Source organism: Anguilla anguilla, chromosome 13 (assembly GCF_013347855.1).
Source record: "Anguilla anguilla isolate fAngAng1 chromosome 13, fAngAng1.pri, whole genome shotgun sequence".
In the NCBI taxonomy this organism is placed as follows: Eukaryota; Metazoa; Chordata; class Actinopteri; order Anguilliformes; family Anguillidae; genus Anguilla; species Anguilla anguilla.
The window spans coordinates 24,075,618-24,083,405 of record NC_049213.1 but is presented as its reverse complement, the minus strand read 5'-3'; the positions used below and the strand labels follow the sequence as shown (position 1 = coordinate 24,083,405).

The 7,788-nt window shown below is 44.5% G+C and overlaps 1 long non-coding RNA gene across 1 annotated transcript; it reads right to left on the bottom strand.

The window, feature by feature from the left end:
* Positions 1-961: 961 nt before the first annotated feature.
* LOC118210568 lies at positions 962-6,378 on the bottom strand. Its single transcript, XR_004761880.1, has 3 exons — positions 5,707-6,378; positions 2,968-4,725; positions 962-2,859 (listed from the first exon to the last, which is right to left on the bottom strand). It is a non-coding gene; the product is annotated as an uncharacterized LOC118210568 (long non-coding RNA).
* Between the last annotated feature and the right edge of the window lie 1,410 nt (positions 6,379-7,788).

Genomic DNA, 7,788 nt, shown 5'->3' with positions numbered 1-7,788 from the left:
AATTCTTAGTGACCTTTAAGATTCCGAATCCACTTTCATTCATTTTCACGAAGCACTTACATATCACACATTATCCAGTTACTATTTGGAATTACTGTAGAAGTGCATAAACAGCCATATTCTGCCCTATGTTATAGGTTTATGAATCACTTTACCGATCGAGTTTTACCAATCGAAACGTCTCATTTCGAAGTGAAGGTGAATTCAAGTTGAAACTTGGATCAAACCACCAATAAGGAATGTAACCTCAGAAAATGTTTACTAGTTAGTTGAGTCAGAACTCTCCAACTTCCAGCCTGTATAGTCAGTTTGACCACCGGCTTACCCTACCAGCTTAACCAGATTTGACCAGCTTTCTGCACCTACAGATCAGCTTTGACCAATTATAAGTGTCAAAAACACAGCTTAAACTATTTAAATCAGCTCAGGATCCCCGCTGGTTTTAGCTGGAATTTTCAGCAAGGTTTTCACACTGCATGCCCCTGTAATTTTTGTATTTTACACTTGGGGTCGCTCTTTGACCTTAGATTTTTTGCTTTAAAACTTGTCAGATCTCTTCATGTTTACTTGTGAAATGTTGGAAATGGATTTACATGACATTTAAATAGAACCGATTGCCACTTTTGCTAGAACAAAAACATTCATACAAATATGTATGTGAAGTTTGCAGGGGCGTCTGCTATGTGCAAGATTTTGGCAAGCACATTATAACATACATTTTAACCATGCATGTGTATTGCAGATAAACTAATTTTTAAATCATCTGGATTGATAGACCTTCAGTGAATCCATATACCCCAGTTTACTTCTTTATTTAAATCCGGGAACCTGTCCTGTTTCAAATAAAACAATCCAACAGACGTACAAACCCCACCAAAAGTGATATAAGAAGAAATTATTATAATTTCTTTCTTTTTTTAAATCACTGTAAATAAATCAAAATAACATTTTTAAGGGGGAAAAAAACAGTTTACAGGCTAAAGAATATAATACACAAAAAAACGTTTTTGTTTTTGTTTTTTGTATTTGACCCTGGCAATCATACGTGTAATTTCCCTAATGAGAGATTATCCTCCGTAAACTCTACCGTGGCTGTGCACATGAAAAGGACTTACTTCCTCTGGGGGTGGAGTTTCTCATTGCACACTTCACTGTCCTCTCTCACTTTAATCATGGCCTCCAGAAAACTGGCCCGCACCAGCCAAGGTTAACGGCAGTGCTTCTCCCAGTGGCCCAGCTCTCTTCTGGGTGACTCCGCCTATTTACAGGTACTCTGTTCCTCCCCCATGGTGACCCAGCAGAGGGGGTAATTATAGAGCTGCATCACAAAAATCCCCTAGGCAGCTGGGGACCCAACCTGTCTCCTCCAGCATAGCCCTCTATAGTACAGACACACCTCAAACCTCGCTGGTGGGAAGGGGAGGTGCCGATGGGGATTAGGAGAAATAGGAAGAGGGGAAAAGTACATATGAATGTGGGAGAGAAAAGGACAGATGTAAGAGTGTGGGAGGAAAAAGGGCATATACAGGAAAGGGACAGAAAGCAGACAGAAAGACAGAGAAAGTGGGGTCATTGAGGGAGGGTATTAGGCTTCTAGAAAATACATAGACATAGACTTACACACACAAACCCCTGACCCACACAGTTCTGCCATCAGTTTGGTCCTCTTGGCTGTCATTTCACATACTGCACAACATACATAGTTTTTTAAAGCTACAAGTGCTGGGTAATGGATAAGGTATCCCCCTGATATACAGCACACAGAGCCACACAGAAACGCAACATTGTATGGTCACATGGTTAGAGGTTTACAGAGGAGGGCTGGGGACTACAGCTACATGGAGAAGTGTCAGCTTGTTGATCAATGGCATATGAAAACATGGGGTCTGTTGTTCATGACAATTAGGGGCTTTGAATTCAAAACATATGGAGCTCTAATAGCGTGACTCTCTAAAAGGATTACCTGAGTGAGTGCAGTAATAGATACTGCTGACCATCTCTACAGTGTTTGCTCAGATTGGTTTAATGAGACTCAGGTATGGTACACATCCCCCTGCATTTATTCAGAGCTCTCATCTTCATCTGGAGCTCGCTGGCGATCTGTTTGAATAGTTTCATGTTTCTCTGCTCTGCGTGTGCACCTGTCTCATCTTTCTGGGCAGGTGTGTCATAATTTGTAGTCAGTTCTCAAAATAATGTGACCTCTGCCTCTATTCTTAAAATCTCTTTCTTTTTAGACATTCATTGGCCTTGCTCTGACGTCTATCTCTCAACCTTGCACAGAGTTGTTACCATCTCTGTGAGCACAGTAAACATTTATGAGCATTTGCAGGGGGTGACACTGCTAGAGGAACTGGCTTGGCACAGCCATAGCACACGTCAGACCTGTTGGTTTAATGGAGGTTTTATAGATAGGCAAGGCAGCCAGTAGAGTAAAGGGACTGGGGATAGAGGAGGGGGGGTTGGGTGAATACAGATTGTAAGTGCCAGGAAGGTCAGTAAAGTGGTAACTGTGGGCCAGTATGGAGCAGCCAGCCATCAGCGCCTGCCCTTTGTTTTCCAGACGAGAGAGTCGTCCCTTACCGCGTGGTCTCCTCCTCCACCTCCCACTCCGCGTTCCACTGCCCGGGCCGGGCTGCCAGCGGAGACAGGGAGTGGGAGGTGTAAAAGCAGCCATTCAGAGGCTGCGCTGGCCCTTTGTTAGCACAACTGTGAGGACCCTCTGTGCAGGTCAAGTCCAGGCCTTCCTCCAAACTGGAGGCCATTGTCTCAGCCACCAGTGTTCAACTCCATTGTGATGTCATAGTTTGTGATTCCAAGAATTGCTCGTCTGCTAGGAGAAATTGATATTCTGAGATTCTAGGGGAGACAAACACACACACAGATTATTTTTCTCTTTGCAGTCAGTGTTGTCCCCTCTGTCTGGATTGATTTATACTTTCGATTCGTTTTCAGAGTATTGCTCACCGTCCTCTGTTCTGTTCCCTCCTGCTGGCTTACACACACTCTCTCTGTCATTTGCATGTCATTTGCCTGGTGGTTGGAACGGATTTGCAAGGGCATGCAAATGGAAATGACATTTTTCAGAGGGGTTTCTGGAGACTTCCGACCCTTTCCTTTGTGGAAAGATGGGTGATAAGGTCTTTTCTGTAAAAATGTCTCCAAGTCAAGTATATGTAAGGAACTATCTGTACATACTTTGCATAGGCATGCAAAGAATGGGGTGCAGACACACACACACACACGCACACACACATACACACATGTTCACACACAGTCTGCACCTCATGACATTTTCAAGAGGCAAACTAATGGCCGCTTGTGGTAAGGGGTTCTGAGAAGATTTTCATAATGCAGCATTGGTGCACCAAGACAACTCATGCTCAGCTCATGGATATTTCAGACTCATGTCTGGTGAATGGTTGGGTGGTGTGGATGGGGAGAATGAGACGTGTGATACAGAAACGTGGCCATGGCACCACAGATGAAGCACAGCGTAATGAATAGTGGTGGTGTGAAGCCAGCTCTGATAAATTGACTATGATTTTTAACTTACTGTTGCTGTAATGATAGCTCTCCCAGCATCCAAAACACTTTTTCACATATTTTAAATTGTGAACATCTGATCGGTCCTCTTCAAGCTTACACAAGCGCATGCACATGCGCACACACGCACATACACACATACACAGTTCAGTTTGCCGTAACAAACATCTACAGACGAGGGGGAGGACACACACATACACACCAGTTGCCAAGGAGACTGAAAATGCAAAGTGGAAGAGTAAGTCACTGGATAAACAAATGGAGGGAAGTCACAGGGCATTTAATTTTCCTATCATAACTTACAACAAATGAATTGTGACTTAAGATCAGGTAACTATCGTGTATATCTGTTGTGCCCTGAGAAAGATTATCAAGTATCACAATGTGTCTTCTGTGACACCTTTGTAAGCTGCTCTTTCTGTGTGCCAGATGGTAAAGACTGTGCGAACTGCTCTCTTTCTGTAAATAACTACAGGATGTGTGATCTTCTCTCACATTGTAGGAAACTGCTAAAAATCACAGCTGCTCATCAGTAGGATACTTTCAGCTGCTCGGTGTGAGTTGTTATTTTTCTTTGATGAACCATGCAGACTGTGGGCTTCATTTTCTTTCTGTAAGAGCCTGTCCCAACAGTGTGAGCTGCTCTTTTTGGGACTGTGTTCAGCCCATGCTGTCCCCTTTCCGGGGGAGCCTATGTGAGCTGCTCTCTCTGGGGCACACAGTGCTGAACGAATGGGCTGCTCTCTCTCTCTGTGACAAAGTGGAGGTCCCGTCCTTCTGAAAACGCTGATAAACCATTCGTCCCTGCAGGACACCGATAAGACAGATCACATGCAGTCCTTCATCCAGGGCCTAAAGATGATGCCAGTAATGATAATCACTTATCAACAAACATGCTCTCTTCAATACACAGAGAGCCTCACGGTTTAGTATCACTTTCATCCTCCTCGTCCCCACTATGGGCTCCTGTGAAGTGACTTCCCTGAGATTCGTAACAGCAGCAGGAATAAGAAGCATGATAAATGTGGTCTATAAATAGTGCCTCTGTGGGGTTTTTTCCTCTTTCTCTTTCCTTATAAAGTGCTTTGGAGATTCTGAGTGGAGGGTCCCTCCCTTGGCTTTGCGCCGATGAGCGAGTTTGCCTGTCAGACCCGGGGTGAGGGCCCTGGCCTCCTTCTGCTGAAGAAAAAAAAAACTTTATTAAGTTTTATTTTTGTACAGGGGGTGGGCGGGAGGACTAGGACAAACATACCAGAACATACTAAAATAGGAGTGATCAGGAAAGAGATGATGGAGCGGGGCAGAGGAAGAACTAATGTGAGGCGAGGCAGCAGGGGCTGTAAATGTGGAAGGGAATGAACCGTAACAGCTGCCAGAATGTTTAAAGGCCTCCATGTAGGGTGAGAAAACTGTCTCCAGGGAAGAGCCGGCAGCACAGAAGAAATGAGTAACGTGTCAATGTAGAGTGCTGCTCTTCATTCAAGAGCAAGCTGACCTCTGCATCGAACAGCACAGCATTGCAGCTGCTGGAATAAACTGTCAGGTTTTATCAACTATTCATTTTTCTTTGCGTACACACACACACACACATACACCACACCACACTTACATTACACCCAAAGGCACATACTCACAGTGTTCCAAAGCAAACGCAAACCCAAGCAACTAAACTTGTCCAGTGCTACTATCTCTGCCACACATGTAGATCTAACGTCTAAGGTTCCTCAGACCGCCTCCTGTCTGAATACAGAGCGGTATTTCACTAGGGACCACCACAGCTGTTACATTAATTAACGGTAGTTAATTACATGAGGACAAGAAGGGTTCAAAGGTCATGGAGGAGGAGAAAAGTATTGCGTTCCAGCATCCCACTCTCAAACTGTCTCTTTACCTGTGCTATGAGAACACATGTCATAGATCTCATATGAACACGACTACACATGCTCAGCCATTGTGTGTGTGTGTGTGTGTGCTGTTGTTAATGTAATCAGCTGCAAAATTATGTTCTGGAAATTTGGTATATCTATTATATCTATTGTACTGGTACACAAGTGAATGGCATGAGACAGAAACTGAAATATATTTGGGCCCTTATAATGTATTTTATAAATGTGGACCTAAGTGTGTTTGTATGTGTGTGAGCTAGAAAAAGTAACTCACCTCTGAGCAGCCACCATCCCCAACTGTAATTTTCTCTCAGGCCTCAACCAGATGCCCAGGGGAGGGCATTTTAGTATTACTCCCTCCTTTGCCACTCTCCCCTTCCCTTTTTTCCTGGGATTTTGGTGAGTGTAAAGTGTAGAAGGCTGTCCTCTGAAGGATGTTTTTCTCTATCTTTGCATGGCCTCCCCTTACTGAATGTAGCATTCCCACAAAGTCTGTATGTCCCAGGGGCCTGGCTCTGTCAACCCAACCTCAGCCCACTTTGTCTCACACGCATACATAAACAAACAAGGATGTACACACACACACACACACACACACACGCACGGACACACACAGACACAATCCAGAATGCATTGAAATAATTTTCAGAAGTACCTGAAGCTACAGGGAGAGAGTGAGAGAGAGAAATGATGATAAGCTTGCGGTCATTAACAAGTAGATGCTGGGTCACTGTGGCCAGACAGGCACCCAGGGTTTCTTATCAAGAGAAGGCATGAGAGAGAGAGAGAGACATAGAGAGAGACAGATGAAGAAAAAGAGAGAGAGAGAGTGAGAGGGGAAGGGTATTGCATTATGCTTTTAAGCTATATGTATAACCCTTACATGAATGCATGTTTGTCTTGCAAACAAAGGAAATTCAAATAGTGAACCGAGGTTATGACAAACTCCCTGTTGACAGACTGGGCTTCAGGGGTGGGGGTTGGGGTAGCTGGGGCCTGGTCTGTGGGTATGTAAATGGAAACTGGGTATGGAATCAAAAAAGCCCCCCTCATCTTTTCTTCCCCTCCCCCCACATTCTTTCCACTTACATATAGTTTATACAAAGAGAAACCCTCCCCTCCACAGAGATTAACTTTAAGTTTTAAGAGGTTGCACAGGAAGATGAGGGTCAAGTTTATCAAAACTCCACTTCTCTTTCCAGGGATGTTGTCTGCCTGCAGGAGCCCAACGCACCCTTAAGTAGGCCTTTGTTAACCACATTAACAACACACAGTTGTCTGTGTGACTAGAACCCATGACCCTGTTCCAGCTTTATGTACATGCTAAGAAGTACGTCTGTGACGAGAGATAATGGATCAGTGTACAGACGAGGAGCTTGTGTAACAAACGGACAAAGTAGACAGAAAGACAGCACCTCCCCCCATTGCTCCTGTTGCTATCATGCCATTGAGTTCACTCCGTTGCTGTTGCTCCCCAGACACGAACAGTGTGAGCTGCATGCAGATCACATTACAAGCTTGCATGCAGAGGAGAGACAGTGAGGAAGAAAACACAAACAGTTAACTTCACGAGTGAGTTCACATGCACATGCAGGTGCACATACACATACAGACACACACGCACACACATGCACACACCCACATACAGGTGCACGCACGCACACACAAAGAAGCACATGCATGCATGTACACAAACTACTATGCATGAATTTTCATTTTTTATTTGGAATCATGCTTAGACATAAGTCACATAAGTAGAGTTATCTACCCAATGCCAATGTCAGTACTTATTTTACACACAGTCATTCAAGAACACAGACACATACACACACACACACACACAAATGCTTGTGCATATGTACATAGACACAAAGATCCTTCCAGCAAAAGTGAGGTTATGACGTGAAAGTGAGAATGATTAAGCACGTCAGCCTGTGTTTACAGGCATGCGGCCACGTCACCACACTCTGCTATCTTCTGCAAAAACGCAGGGACAGTCCTGGGGTGTTATCAGCTCACAGAGTGTCTGTGGTAATTATCACTAACGGCCTTTAAAGGCCAGCGGTAACTGTGAGCAGGTCACACCCCCAGTGTCTCCACACACTCACGCCAGACCAGTTCTATTACTTCCTCCAGTAGCGTGAGGGTTCCGTCATAGGGCATTGAATGGGTGGGGCCTGGTGCTGCCAATCATGAGAGGAATGGGCACTGTTGGTCTTGGTGCTAGTTATTTTTATGCAGATTTGCATCGCATTACGGAAGGAGATTCCAAGTTCCCTTTTTTACAGTAAACTGTAAAAAGAACTGTAAACTGCGAGACTGATGTGAGTCACAGGTGTTTCCCCTGAAGTGTGTC